Source organism: Canis aureus, unplaced genomic scaffold, assembly GCF_053574225.1.
Source record: "Canis aureus isolate CA01 unplaced genomic scaffold, VMU_Caureus_v.1.0 ptg000132l_RagTag, whole genome shotgun sequence".
Taxonomy (NCBI): Eukaryota; Metazoa; Chordata; class Mammalia; order Carnivora; family Canidae; genus Canis; species Canis aureus.
In genome coordinates, this window is record NW_027554443.1 from 429,613 (window position 1) to 445,721 (window position 16,109).

Below are 16,109 nucleotides of genomic sequence, written 5' to 3' on the forward strand. Positions count from 1 at the left end.
TATTGAGATACAAATACAAATTGTAAGTTAGCCGACTGAGTTGAGGCACCTGCCTCTTAACCTTGTACTAAGCTCTGTGTCTGACTAAAATTAAGACTATACAATCAAAAATCAATAAATATGATGAGTCAAATTTGCTCTTATGAAAACTAAACTAGTATCTACCTCCAGGTTGAAAATCATGCAAAAAGTTAATAATTTAAGTGAATTCAGCCAAAAGCATATCTATACTCCCTCCCCACCACCCTTAAAGGAGTCATTTCACACTAACAACATAAACGTAATTGACACTATTTAGCTATTTGTCACACTATTTGTTGCAGTAACATAGAGCTTTAAATGCTTATCTTTCTCTTAACAGGCCTGACCAAGGGTGAACAAAAGCCTCTCCTTGCTTATTACCTTCAGTTGTGTTGGGAGTATGATCCCTAGGTGGAGCCTGTTGCTCAAATTCAGCCAAAAGGTTACTTCTAGAGTTCCATACCCAATCAAAATGGTCACCACTAATTGCTTCAAACCAACCACAGCTATCTGCTTCAAAGTCACATTTGGAGCCTGAAAAACAAAATGTGACTCCTAGGATGGCTCTCCGGAGTATTCATATACTTTAGAATCGTAAAGCTCAACTGAAATACCTTGTTATACTTCTCTAAGTACATTAAAGGATACATTTGAGGAAAAAATGGATCCTATCTGATCTGAAAGAAATAAAAACCAGAGTTGTGCTTTCCATACTGAAAAATTAATAAAGCAGAATTATCAATTTAAGAAATTACATTTTTACCAAATAATTTGTCAAAGAAACAGCATTATTCAGCTATATTGAGTATAGAATTGCCAAGGTCTACCTAATTTATTCGATACTCATGTTATTTCTCTGCCACTATGACATTATTTGGAAGACTTCATTGTTCCTACAGATTATTTTATACTAAAATATGAAAAGTAGCTACTTCAAAAAGATTAAAATTTGAAAAACCAAGATTATTATAATTAATATTACGTTCACCACCAATTTTGTAGAGCTTAATATTTCCCAAAGTATTATATGCATTGCATAATATTTATAGGGCAGAATAATTTGACCCACTTTTCAGGAAATAGGTAAGAAATAGTTAATTTCCACAAAGCCATTAGAAAAGAGGAAGAGAAAGACAGGACTGAGAAGTTATAATAATAGTATGAATTATAGCTAATATTTAATAGATACCTATGTCATAGACCCTGTACTAAACACTTTATATAGATCCAACTTTCACAATAGCCCAAGGAAGAAAGGAAAGTTCAGGGAAGTTATTAATCTAACTAAGGTCATAGAGTTAGGAAACTATGTAAATGGATTGAAATCCAAAGATTTTTCACTTCAATGATAATTATGACAGGTTAGGGGAAAAATACTAAGAATATTTAAAACTACATTTTTATAGGCCATCTCTGTTTATAAATACATAATATATAAATAACTCATAAATATACCTAGATTTCAGTGGTTTCAAAGTATGTAGTTGCCATTTCAATCCCTGAGAAAGTAATGCTTTTGATTCCTTTTTCAGACAATTAAAAAAAAACAAAGGGGGACACCTGAGTGGCTCAGTGGTTGAGCATCTGCCTTCGGTGCAGGGCATGATCTCAGGTCCAGGGATCAAGTCCCACATCAGGTTCCTGCGGGGAGCCTGCTTCTCCCTCTGCCTATGTCTCTGCCTCTCTGTCTCTCATGAATAAATAAAATCTTAAAAAAAAAAGGATCCAGGAGTTCTTTTACGAAAATACAGAAAGAAAACAAGTTATTGCTACTATGGAATAGCTATCACACATAGTTCCCTGGAAAGGGAGCCTTATTGTCTATTGTCTGCTATCCAAGGAGATACCAATGTAGAAATAAATGAATATACTAATGGTGGTAAAATTTCAGAAACCACTGTGGCAATTTTCTAGTTTTATTAGATAAGATCCATCAAAGACAGCAATTTTTAACAGATGCTTTGCTGCTAAAATTTAAATATGCCTATCTAATATACTGTGTTCCCAAATATTTAGATTTCTATACACATTTTAAAAACTCACCTCAGCTGTTCAGAGATGTAATAAACCAGCTGAAATTAATTTAGCTAGCTGTTAACCAAATATACACTTCATAAGAACAGCTATTAAAAATTCTGTATGTCGGGACGCCTGGGTGGCTCATCAGTTGAGCAACTGCCATCAGTTCAGGTCGTGATCCCAGGGTCCAGGATTGAGTCCCACATTGGGTTCCCTGCAAGGAGCCTGCTTCTTCCTCTGCCTAAGTCTCTGTCTCTCTCTCAGTGTTGTTCATAAATAAATGAATAAATAATCTTAAAAAAACAGTCTTTTCTGACTTAGAGATATAATATTCTGGGTAAATTTTAACAATTGAGGTTCAAAGATTGTTCACTTTTCTGGAGCCTCACTATTGACTTTCTTAATTATCATCATTATCAGAAACAGCATAATTTGCAAGAACCATAGTTATCACTACTTCAGGGTTTATTGTATACCAAGCTTTGTGCTAGAAGCTGTTATGCTCATCATAGGATATCTGTTGACATAGTTTCTTTTTTAATTTTTTAAGATATTATTTATTTATTCATGAGAGAGACAGAGAGAGGCAGAGACATAGGCAGAGGGAGAAGCAAGATTCCCACAGGAGCCTGATGCAGGACTCGATCCCAGACCCCAGGATCATGCCCTGAGCCAGAGGTGGACGCTCAACCACTGACCCACCCAGGTGTCCCTGACATAAAGTTTCTAAAACTTATTTGTCTATTTCTATTTCTATGGATATGAGTAAAAAACCTAGTGACTCTATAGCAGCTTTTAATTATTTTCAGTAAAATTACTCTTGTTGCCACTATTAGTTATATAAATATAATTATAGTAGCTACCCCCAAAGAAAGGATGTTAGGGGATATTTGGTAGAAAGACACACAGGCTCCTACACTATCACTGTCACGTTGAGAGCTTTTCACTAGGAGAGAAGAAATTAAATTTATGTAGGAGCCAAGGAACCTTGGCAGGGTGATGGATACAGAATCAGATGGTCTTATATCAGACTCACTGTTAGAACTTCTTTGATGGTTTGAGATGATTCCTACAGAGAATCATGTATAAGAAATAAACATGAAATGAGCAAAGCACTGGAGCTGATAATTTGGGTCTCATGCAAAGACTTAAAAATTTAAAGAAGGGTACTCTTTGATATATACCCAAAGGAGCCCAAAACACATCCACACAGAAACCTGTACATGGCAATTCCTAACTGCCAAAACATGGAAGCAAAAAAAAAAAAAAAAAAAAAAAAGTCCCTCAATAGGTGAATGGACAAACTGTACTATACCCAGACAGTGGAGTGTTGTTCAGCACTAAAAATAAATGAGCTATCAATCCATGAAAAGCCATGGAGGAAACTTAAATGCATGTTACTAAGTGAAAGAAACCAGGCTGAAAAGGCTCCATACTGTAGGCTTTCAACTATTTAACATCTGGAAAAGGCAAAAATATGAAATGAGTAAAAGGAGGAGTGGTTGCCAGAATTTAGAGGTGGGGGGAAGGCTGATGAGGTGATTCACAAGAGTATTTTCAATACAAGAGCAATGTCATGAAAATACTTTGTATGATACCATATTGACAAATAGATTTTACCACGCATTCTTCCAAACCCACAGAATGTATCACACCAAGAGTGGACCATACTGGGCTTTGAATAATTATGATGTATCAGTGTCGAATCATCAGTTGTGACAAATGCCCCCCTCCCCTGCCCGCTGGGAAATCTGATGTAGGAGATGCTCTCTCTCTCTCTCTCTCTGTGTGTGTGTATGTGTGTGTGTGTGTGTGTGTGTGTGTGTGTGTGTGTTTAGGGCAGGAGAGGTATGTGGGAAATCTCTACTTTTTCCTCAACTTTTCTGTGACTTGAAAACTGTTCTGAAAAAAAAAAGTCCTAATAATTAATTAGTTGAGCTGCTGAAGAAAAGTCTGAGCTAGCAGAGGTTATTTCATGAAGTTTAAGGAAAGAAGCCATCTCTATGACATAAAAGTGCAAGGTGAAGCAGCAAGTGCTGATGCAGAAGCTGCAGCAAGGTATCCAGAAGTTGTAGCAAAGAGAATTAATGAAGGCAGCCACACTGAACCGCAGATTTTCAATGTAGATTAAACAGCCTCATAGTGGACGTTAGGACTTTCATAGCTAGAGAGAAGTCAATGTCTGGCCTTAAAGCATCAAAAGACAGGCTGACTCTCTAAGTTAGGGGCTAATGTAGCTGATGACTTTAAGCCAAAGCCAATGCTCATTTACTGTTATGAAATTCCTAGGGCCCTTCAGAATTATGCTAAATCCCTTCTATCTGTGCTCTATAAATGGAACTGCAAAGCCTAGATGACCGTACATCTATTTATGACATGATTTCTTGAATGTTTTAAGTCCACTGTTGAACTGACTGCTCAGAAAAAAAAAAAGATTCGTTTCAAAATATGACTGCTCACTAACAACGCACCTGGGCACCCAAGGGCTTTGACAGAGAGGTACAGTGAGATTAATGCTGTTTTTCTACCTCTAATACAACATCCATTCTGCAGCCCATGGATCAAGTGGTCATTTTCAACTTTCAAGGCTTAATATTTAAGAAACACATTTCATACAGCTATAGATGCCATAGATACTGATTTCTCTGATGGATGTGGGAAAAGTCCATTGAAAGCCTTCTGGAAAGGACTGACCACGCTAAATGCTATTAAGAACATTTGTGATTCGTGAGAAGCATTCAAAATATCAACAGAAATAGGAATTTGGAAGAAGTTGACTCTAAACCCCAGGGATGACTTTGAGGGGCTCAAGACTTCAGTGGAGGAAATAACTGCAAATGGGGTGGAAACAGCAGGAGAACTAGAATTAGAGGTAGAACCTGAAGTTGTGACTGAACTGCTGCAATCTCATAATAAAACTTGGATGAAATAAGTCAGTTAGAAAAAGATCAATACCATATCATCTCTCTTATATGTGGAATTTAAGAAATAAGACAGATGAACATAGGGGAAGGGAAAACAAAAAAAGAAGCAAACCACAGGAGACTCTTAGCTACAGAGAACAAACTGAGGGCTGCTGGAGGGGAGATGGGTGAATTGGGTGATGAGTATTATTGGTTGCACTTGTGATGAGCACATGATTTTATACATTAGTAATGAATCACTGTACTCTACTTCTGAAACCAATATTGAACCACATGCTAACCAACTAGAATCTAAGCAAAAACTTAAAATTTTTAAAAAAGTACTAATGCCAAAAATGAAGGCTTTAAAAGTGGGGGGAAAAACTTGAACAGATTAGGAGTTGCTTCTTATGGATGAAAAAAGAATATAATTTCTTGAGACGTAACCTATTCCTACTCCTGGGAAAGAATCTGTAAAGATTGTTGAAATGGCAATAAGGGATTCAGAATATTACATAAACTTAGTTGATAAAGCAGCAGCAAGGTTTGAGAAGACTGACTCCAATTTTGAAAGAGGTTGTACTGCGGGTAAGATGCTATCAAATAGCACCATATCCTACAGAGAACTGTTCATGAAAGGAAGAGCCAATTGATGTAGCAAATTTCATTGCTGTCTGATTTTAGCAAATTGGCACAGCTACTCCAACCTTCAGTGACTACCACCCAGACCAGGCAGCAGCAATCAACGTAGAAGCAGGACCTTCCACCAACAAACAATTATGACTCCTTGAAAATTTGTATGATAGAATTTTCTAACAATAAAGTACTTTTTAATTAAGGTATGTACATTGTTTCTTTAGACATAATACTACTGCACACTTAACAGGCTAAGGTATAGTGCAAACATAATTTTTATATGCACTGGAAAAGCAAAGAATTCATTTTATTGTGATACTTGCTTAGCTGCAGTGGTCTGGAACAAAAACCACAATATCTCTGAGGCGTAGCTATGATAACTGTAAGTCCACTAGGTTAACTCTCCCTGTTTATCTCTCTTTCTTGCTAGATTTCATGACCCTCCTTGAAAGTTACATGAAGGAGGACAAAAGTTATTTGAGTGTTCTAGTACATTGAGGTTCTACTTTATTTGATTTGATTAAGCAGAGGTTATTATAAGCTTTAAATACATTAAAACTATGCATACTATTTTAGAATATGTTCTCTACTCATCGTATTTCTTTGAGCTTCAGGCTTTTTCATGCATTCAAAAGGAGTTATAATAATTTTGGAGTTGTAATGTTAAAATAACTGTAGTCTTCATCAAAAGTTAATATTCATTAGTTATTTAAAGCATAAAATAGTCAAATATTTGTAAAAGTACCATGAAATCAAAAAGACTGCTATATGAATAAATAGATGAAATCTTTTAAAGGAACACCAATGCACAAACAGTAACACTTTACATTCAAAATTATTGCATTTGAAGTAGCAATTATTAATTACATTATTCTACACATGGTTTTAAGGATCTCCTGTAATCTGACCAGCAGAGGTACTATTGGGACATAATTCTCCAGGGTCTCTCATGTTTCTGCATGTCCTATAAGCTGAGCCATTAACTGCCCCTTTGTTCCAGACCATCCTTTTAAGGATATTAAAATAGTAAATGCTCATGAAAAATAGAGGTAGTGACTCCATCTATAAGAGAGGGCAAATTATTGTCTTGTATAATATAATAAGGAAAATGTACTCCTCTTAAACATAGGTCAGACACATTTGCTTGAATCCCACTATAAGATTTGGGTTCCATAAACACAGGCTTTCTTAGCTGTGATGCATAACCTATTTCTCATGCATATCAGCCTGGGCCCCTCTGAGCTGCTCCTGGGACTCAGGGAGCAAGAGGAACTAAGGCAAACAGGACATTTATGCTGGGTGTTACACCATTAATAATAAATCCTTTAGTCTCTGAACCAGAAGTCTCACCTATTTTGGCAGCATCCATAGAACTACATAGGCTAACTTGCTAGCTTATAAGTAAAGTTTCAGACTCTTCACATTTCTCAACACATCCTACATTAAATATTATGTATATACATATAAAATACATATATATATATATATATATATATATATATATATATATATATAGTGCTCACCAATAGGGAGCCTAAAATCTAGCATGGGAAATTTATAAACAGGAAATTATGACAACAGAATAACAAGTACTCATTCATTCACTCTTCATTCATTTGACAAAGATGTACTGCGTACACACTATATGTTTGGCACAGGTATAGAGTCTTCTAAGAAGACAGAAAAGTAAAATGGGGAAAAGAAAACAGAAAAAAATCTCTGTCTTCATGGCATTTAAATAATGTGAGTGAGAAAGGTAGGGATACTAGGTGAGATATTGAAAAACAAAAGAAATAGGTAAGACATATATAATTCATTTAATGATAATAAGGCAAAAAAAAAAAGAGAAAGGAATAGAGCATGACAGAGTAGGGTTGAAAATTCACAGATGGTGATCAAGGGAGGTGTCCTAGAAAACCTGACAACTAGGTAAACTCAGAGCAATCACTTTAATTTTTTGGCCTTAATTTTGAGGTATTGGAAACAATTAGGGATGCTTTAACAAATTCTGACTTAATCCCATCCCCATGGCTACTGTACTGAGAAAAGATAAAAATAAGGTGACATCAGCAAGAAAAGGAGATTTCAAAAATTCCGATAAGGAATGATAATGGTCTGGACCAGGGAGGTAATGAGGAGATAAAAACGAGGCATTCTGGTTATATTTTAAAGGCAGACATGATAGAAATAACTGGCATCAGTTACAAAATGTAAAAAAAAGATGAATCCATACGATTTTGAAGTCTTTGACCTGAGCATCTGAAACAATGGCAACGGGGGCGGGCCAGGATGCAAAGGAGTGGGGTCCTCCACACACCGGCCCCACCAACACCCCTAGATAACTTTCAAACCATCCTGAACACCTCAAATTCGAACTGAGATGTAAAGAACGCTACAGAGAGAAGGCTTTTCGCTTCTGACAAGGCAGGAAGGCGGAAAACAATAAAATAAAAAAGAATCCGGTGGGGGAGGGCCGCGAGGAGCCGCCGAGGCCGGGGAGAGCCTCGGGACAGGGCGCCCCGCCCGGGAAGCGGGCACGTTGACAATCCCCACGACTCTTCCCGGACGGAAAGGCGCTCAGCAGGGACCCGGGCGGGATCCCGGGGCGCCGGGGAGAGCGCGCCCCACAGCCGCCCATCTCCGTAAAGGGCCGGAGCGCGCCCCGCGGGGCCTGGGGGCGCAGCCGGAGGGTCGGGCGGGGCTCCGGGCGGAGGGGGCTCCCCGGGAGCGCGACTCCAGCGGCGCAGGCCCCGGACCCCAGGCCTCCGGGGGACACAGCCGGGATCCTGCGCTGCCCCGGGACGGGCCGAGGCGGGGAGGGCCCAGGACAGCGAGGAGGCTCCTGCTCCGGCGCCCCGACCTGTGCAGATCGGCGCCCCCGCCCCGGGAGCACCCAGGCCCCTGCGGACTGGGAGCCGCGGTGGTCACGGCGGGAGCGGACTCCAGGGCTGGGGAGACCTGGCCGCCGCCTGTGGGGTTGTCCCTCCTGGTGTCACCCTGTGCCTGGGAGAGGCGGGGCTGCCAGGGGACAGGGGCCTCACCGGGGCAACAGCTCCCCCTGAGCCCTACACCCGGCAGGGGGGCGGGGCAGCGCCCAGGTGCACACACCTGCGAGTCAGCACAGCAGCCCCTCCCCCGAAGACCAGCTGGAAGGTCAGGGCAAGAGCAAGTTCACCGAGCAGCACTGGAAAGCTCCAGGGCAAGTCCAGGGATTTACACGATATAGAACCAGAGGGTACCCCTCCTATTTTTTTCCTGCCTATTCCACTACAACTTGTTTTTATATCAGACTGTAAATTTTCTTTTTTTCCCTCTTTCCCACCTTACTACAATATTTTACCAACTCTTCATTTTTAAGATGCTTCCTTTTTGACTTTCAAATTTCTACAATGACACGTCCTAGATATACTTTCCACTTCTAGATTCCCTACAACATACTCAATTTTGGGATATATACAAGATATGGTTTTTGTTTTGTTTTGTGTTTTCTCTCTGCCTCATTTTGTTCTACAATGGCACAAGTTCATACCTTCTAAACCATGCCAGCATGCACCCAGAACCAAGTGGTATACCGTGCTGGTTCATTCTGTGAGATTATACTCTCTCTGCATTCCCATTCTGCCCCCCTCTTTTATTTCATTTATGTTTTGGTGGTCATTGGTGGGGCTCTCTACATGTATTTCTGGTTTATATAAATTTAGAACTGAGCATCTTCTAACATACAGAACTTAATATACTCAGAACCAAGAGGATCAACCTCTAGGACCCCTCAGGTAGACTACGTTCTCCCTCCACTACAACTTCGTCACCACCACCATCTCCCTTTTTTTTCTTTTTTCTCTTTTTCCTCTTTTGTTTTTTGTTTTGTTTTATTTTATTTTATTTTTTTACTTTTTCCTTCTTCTATGGTATTTTTGGCCTTTTATCTTTTATTGCTTTGTTTAAAAATTTATTTTTCACTTTAGTGGCCCTTTCCTTTAATTTTGTTCTCATCTTCGTTTTCATTTTCTGGTCTCTGACCTCATCAGAATCATCTACGGTGAAATTTACTTAGGTCGTGACTGATATTCCTGACTCAGCCCGTTCACACAGCCACTATGCACTGAACAAAATGACTAGAAGAATTAACCACAAAAGAAAGAAGCGAAACAGTACTCTCTGTAACAGAGTTACAGAAAATGGGTTACAATTTGATATCAGAAAGCCAATTCAGAAGCCCAATTATAAAGCTCCTGGTGGCTCTGGGGAAAAAAAGCATAAAGGACTCTAGAGACTTTGTTACTACAGAATTTAGCTCTAATCAGGTTGGAATTAAAAATAAATTAAATGAGATGCTAGCCAAACTGATGTCCTAACAGCTAGGGTTAATGAGGGGGGGAGAGTGAGTAACATAGAAGACAAGGTGATAGCAAGGAAGAAAGCTGAGGAAAAAAGAGAAAAACAATTTAAAAACCATGGGGAAAGGTTAAGGGAAATAAATGACAGCCTCAGGAAACAACTGGGGTTCCAGAAGACGCCAAGAGGGAGAGAGAACCAGAAAGTATATTTAAACAAATAATAGCTGAGAACTTCCCTAATTTGGGGAGGGAAACAGGCATTTAGAGCCAGGAAATAGAGAGGTCACCCCCCAAAATCAATAAAAACTGTTCAACACCTTGACATTTAATAGCGAAACTTGCAAATTCCAAAAATAAACAGAAAATCCTTAAAGCAGCCAGAGACAAGAGATTCTTAACTTATATGGGGAGAAATATCAGATTAACAGCAGACCTCTCCACAGAGACCTGGCAGGCCAGAAAGGGCTGACAGAATATATTCATGGTACTAAATGAGAAGAACATGCAGCCAAAAATATTTATTCAGCAAGGCTGCCATTCCAAACAGGAGGAGAGATAAAGAGCTTCCAAGATAGGCAAAAACTGAAAGAGTATGTGACCACAAAACCAGCTCTGCAAGAAATATTAAGGGGAACACTGTAAAAAGAAGAGGACACCCAAATAAATAATCCCTAAAAACAGAGACTGAATAGGTATTACGGTGACACTATATTCATATCTTTCAATAGTTTCTCTGAACATGAATGGGCTAAATGATTCCATCAAAAGACACAGGGCTTCGGCCTGGAAAAAAAATAAAATTAAAAAACCCATCTATTTGCTGTCTACAGGAGACTCATTTGAGAGCTAAGGACACATCCAGTCTGAAAATGAAAGGGTGGAGAACAAGTTACCATTCAAATGGTCCTCAAAAGAAAGCAGGGGTAGCAATCCTCACATCAGATAAATTAAAGTTTATCCGAAAGACTGTAACAAGAGATGAAGAGGGACACTGTATCATACTTAAAGTGTCTATCAAACAAGAATACCTATCAATCATGAATATTTATGCCCCTAATGTGGGAGCTGCCAAGTATATCAGTCAATTAATAACCGAAATAAAGACACACTTAGATAATACACTAATAGTGGGAGGCTTTAACATGGCACTTTCTGCAAATGACAGATCTTCTAAGCACAACATCACCAAAGAAACAAGGGCCTTAAATGATACACTGGACCAAATTTCACCTATATATACAGAATTTTGCATCCAAATGCAACTGAATACACATTCTCCTTAAGTGCATGTGAAACTTTCTCCAGAATAAACCACATACGGGGTCACAAATCGGGTCTCAGCCAATACCAAAAGATTGAGATTGTCCCCTGCATACTTTCAGACCACAATGCTTTGAAACTAGAACTCAATCACAAGGAGATATTTGGAAGAAACTCAAACACATGGAGGTTAAAGAGTACCGTGCCAAAAGATGAAAGGGTCAACCAGGAAATTAGAGAAGAATTAAAAGATTCATGAAACTAATGAAAACGAAGACACAACCTTTCAAAATCTTTGGGATACAGCAAAAGCAGTCCTAAGAGGGAACTACATCACAATACAAGCCTCCCTCAAGAAATTGGAAAAAATTCAAATACACATGCTAATCTTGCACCTAAAGGAACTGGAGAAAGAACAGCAAATAAAACCTACACCCAGCAGAAGAAGAGAGTTAATAAAGATCTGAGTAGAACTCAACGAAATAGAGACCAGAAGAGCTGTAGAACAGATCAAAAAAACCAGGAGTCGGTTCTTTGAAAGAATTCATAAGATAGATAAACCATTAGTCAGCCTCATTCAAAAGAAATTAGAAAATATTCCAATTATAAAATCATGAATGAAAGGGGAGAAATCACAATCAATACCAATGAAATACATACAATTTTAAAAACGTATTATGAGCAGCTATATGCCAATAAATTAGGCAATCTAGAAGAAATGGACGCATTTCTAGAACACCACAAGTTACCAAAACTGGAACAGGAAGAAATAGAAAACCTGAACAGGCCAATAACCAGAGAGGAAATTGAAGCAGTCATCAAAAACCTCCCAAGACACAAAAGTCCAGGGCCAGATGGCTTCCCATGGGAATTCTATCAAATGTTTAAGAAGAAACAATACCTATTCTACTAAAGCTGTTCCAAAAGATAGAAAGGGATGGAATACTTCCAAAATCATTCTATGAGGCCAGCATCACCTTAATTCCAAAACAAAAGAGCCCACCAAAAAGGAGAATTATACACCAATATCACTGATGAACTCAGATGCAAAAATTCTCGACAAGATACTAGCCAATAGGATCCAACAATACATTAAGAAGATTATTCGCTATGACCAAGTGGGATTTATCCCCCGGATGTAGGACGTTCAACACTCGTAAAGCAATCAATGTGATAGATCATATCAACAAGAGAAAAAACAAGAACAATATGATCCTCTCAATAGATGCAGAGAAATCATTTGACAAAATACAGCATCCATTCCTGAACAAAACCCTTCAGAGTGCAGGGATAGGGGGAACATTCCTCAGCATCTTAAAAGTCCTCTACAAAAGCCCACAGCAAATATTATTCTCAATGGGGAAACACTGAGAGCCTTTCCCGTAAGATCAGGAACAAGACAGGGATGTCCACTCTCACCACTGCTACTCAACATATTGTTAGAAGTCCTAGCCTTAGCAATCAGATGACAGAAAGAAATAAAAGGCTTTCAAATTGGCAAAAAGAAGCCAAACTCTCCGTCTTTGCAGATGACATGATACTGTACATAGAAAACCCAAAAGCCTCCACCCCAAGATTTCTAGAACTCATACAGCAATTTGGCAGTGTGGCAGGATCAAAATCAATGCCCAGAAGTCAGTGGCATTTCTATACACTAACAATGAGACTGAAAAAAGAGAAATTAAGGAATCAAACCCTTACAATTGCACCCAAAAGCATAAGATACTAGGAATAAACCTAACTAAAGAAGTAAAGGATCTATACCCTAAAAACTACAAAATATTTCTGAAAGATATTGAGGAAGACACAAAGAGATGGAAAAATACTCCGTGCTCATGGATTGGAAGAATTAATATTGTGAAAATGTCTATGCTACCCAGGGCAATTTACATGTTCAATGCAATCCCTATCAAAATACCATGGACTGGGCAGCCCCACTGGCACAGGAGTTTAGTGCCGCCTGTGGCCCGGGGCCTGATCTGGAGACCCTGGATCGAGTCCCACCCCAGGCTCTCTGCATGGAGCCTGCTTCTCCCTCTGCCTGTGTCTCTGCCTCTCTCTCTCTCTCTCTCTGCATCTCTATGAATAAAAAAAATGCCATGGACTTTCTTCACTGTGTTGGAACAATTCATCTTAAGGCTTGTGTGGAATCAGAAAAGATTCTGAATAGCCAGGGGAATATTGAAAAAGAAAACCAAAGCCAGGGGCAACACAATGCCAGATTTCAGCTTGTACTACAAACCTGTGGTCATCAAGACAGTGTGGTACTGGCACAAAAACAGACACATAGATCAATGGAACAGAACAGAGAACCCAGAAATGGGCCCTCAACTCTATGGTCAACTAATAATTACCAAAGCAGGAAAGATTATCCACTGGAAAAATGAAGGTCTTCATTAAATTCTCTTCAATAAATGGTGCTGGGAAAATTGGACAACCACATGCAGAAGAATGAAACTAGACCACTCTCTTGCACCAGACACAAAGATAAACTCAAAATGGATGAAAGATCTAAATGTGAGACAAGATTCCATCAAAATCCTAGAGGAGAACACAGGCAACACCCTTTTTGAACTTGGCCACAGCAACTTCTTGCAAGATACATCTATGAAGGGAAGGGAAACAAAAGCAAAAATGAATTACTGGGACTTCATCAAGATAAAAAGCTTTTGCACAGCAAAAGAAACAGTCAACAAAACTAAATGACAACCTACAGAATGGGAGAAGGTATTTGCAAATGACATATCAGATAAAGGGCTAGTATCCAAAATATATAAAGAACTTATTAAGCTCAACAGCAAAAAACCAAACAATCCAATCATGAAATGGGCAAAAGACATGAACAGAAATCTCACCAAAGAAGACAAAGACATGGCCCACAAGCACATGAGAAAATGCTCTGCATCACTTGCCATCAGGGAAATACAATTCAAAACCACAATGAGATACCACCTCAAAGCAGTGAGAATGGTGAAAATTAACAAGGCAGGAAACAACAAATGTTCGAGAGGATGTGGAGAAAGGGGAACCCTCTTGCATTGTTGGTGGAATGTGAACTGGTGCAGCCACTCTGGAAAACTGTGTGTGGGTTCCTCAAAGAGTTAAAAATAGAACTGTCCTATGACCCAGCAATTGCACTGCTGGAGATTTACCCCAAAGACACAGATGCAGTGAAAAACCGAGACACTTGCACCCCGATGTTTCTAGCAGCAATGTCCACAATAGCCAGACTGTGGAAGGAACTTTGGTGTCCATCAAAAGATGAATGGATAAAGAAGATGTGGTCTATGTATACGATGGAATATTACTCAGCCATTAGAAAGGATGAATATCATTTGCTTCAACGTGGATGGAATGGGATGGTGTTATGCTGAGTGAGGAAAGTCAATCAGAGGAGGACAAACATTATATGGTTTCATTCATTCAGGGAATATAAGAAATAGTGAACGGGATTATAGGGGAAAGGAGGGAAAATGAGTGGGAAATAGAGAGGGAGACAGAACATGAGAGACTCAAGTATTGGAAATGAATGAGGGGTAGTGGAAGGGGAGACAGGTCGGGGGATGGGGTGACTGGGTGATGGACACTGAGGGGAGCACTTGACAGGATGAGCACTGGGAGTTATATGTTAGCAAATCAAACTTCAATTAAAAATATTTTTAAAAAATGAAACAATGGAAACACCATTTATGAAATGGAGAAGACTGTGAAGAAGTAGGTTTTCGGTGAGTTGGAAACAGGACCTATGTTTTGGACATGCTATATTTAAGATCCTGTTAGGTATTCAAGTAATCATGTCTAGCAGAGACCTAGATATATATATTTTTTTTTTTTTTTTTTTTTTTTTTTTTTTTTTTTTTTTTAAATTTTTATTTATTTATGATAGTCACACAGAGAGAGAGAGAGAGAGAGGCAGAGACATACACAGAGGGAGAAGCAGGCTCCATGCACCGGGAGCCCGATGTGGGATTCGATCCCGGGTCTCCAGGATCGCGCCCTGGGCCAAAGGCAGGCGCCAAACCGCTGCGCCACCCAGGGATCCCGAGACCTAGATATATTAATCAGTCTGTACCTCAGGTGAAAATTTCAGGCTGGAGATATAAATCAGAAAATAATCAAAGTGGCAAGAATAAGGCACAAAAATAAGAGAAAGATTAAGAGTGATTCCTAATGTCAAGGACATCAAGTCAAGTAGCTATTAAACTATCAATGTCAAAAGCTGGTGATAGGTTTGATGAAGGTTGAGAAGAGACCCCTGGATCTAAATCACTGGTGACTTTGATGAGAACAGTGTCTGCTTGATGGTAACAGCAAAGCCCTCACTAAAGTGAATTAAAAAGAAATTCTAAAGATAAAAGCTAAAGGCAATATATATAATTATTTTTAGGTATATATTTTATAAAGAAAAGGGGAAAATGATATAATAGCTGAGGAAGAATTAGGATGGAGAGAAAAACATTTTTTTTAAGATGTGAGATACAAAAACTGTCTTTAGGCCAATAGAAAAGTCTCTGGAGTCATGTCAGGCAGGCATGGGTTCTACTTACAGGAGAAAGGGGTGACAATTGCTGGGAGCATGGACAGTTTATCCAGGATAAAGGAGAAAAGAGAGTTTGTAGATAGGTTGAAGGCTTGTTGGAGCTTACTAAAATCTTTCTGATTGTTCCTCTTTTCTCAGTGAAATAAGATATAAGATCATCAGCTGAGGCTAGGGACACGAACGCTGAAGATGGATATTAAAGACAGGAGAAAAATGTGCTATACCCTGAGGTAAATGGGTGAGTGAATGGAGTAGAGAAACACAATGATTCCTCGGAAGTACAAGAACAAAATTAAGGCAGTGATCATCCATATACAGTGAGGACAGACAACACTGCTTTGTTTTCTTCCCCAGCCACATTCAGCTGGGCAGCTGAGGGGGCTGAGAGGCACA

The 16,109-nt window shown here is 39.2% G+C and overlaps 1 long non-coding RNA gene across 1 annotated transcript in view; it reads left to right on the top strand.

The window, feature by feature from the left end:
- The window catches only part of LOC144309637 (uncharacterized), a 45,298-nt gene that overhangs the window by 23,033 nt on the left and 6,156 nt on the right, over positions 1–16,109 (top strand). The window lies entirely within an intron of this gene.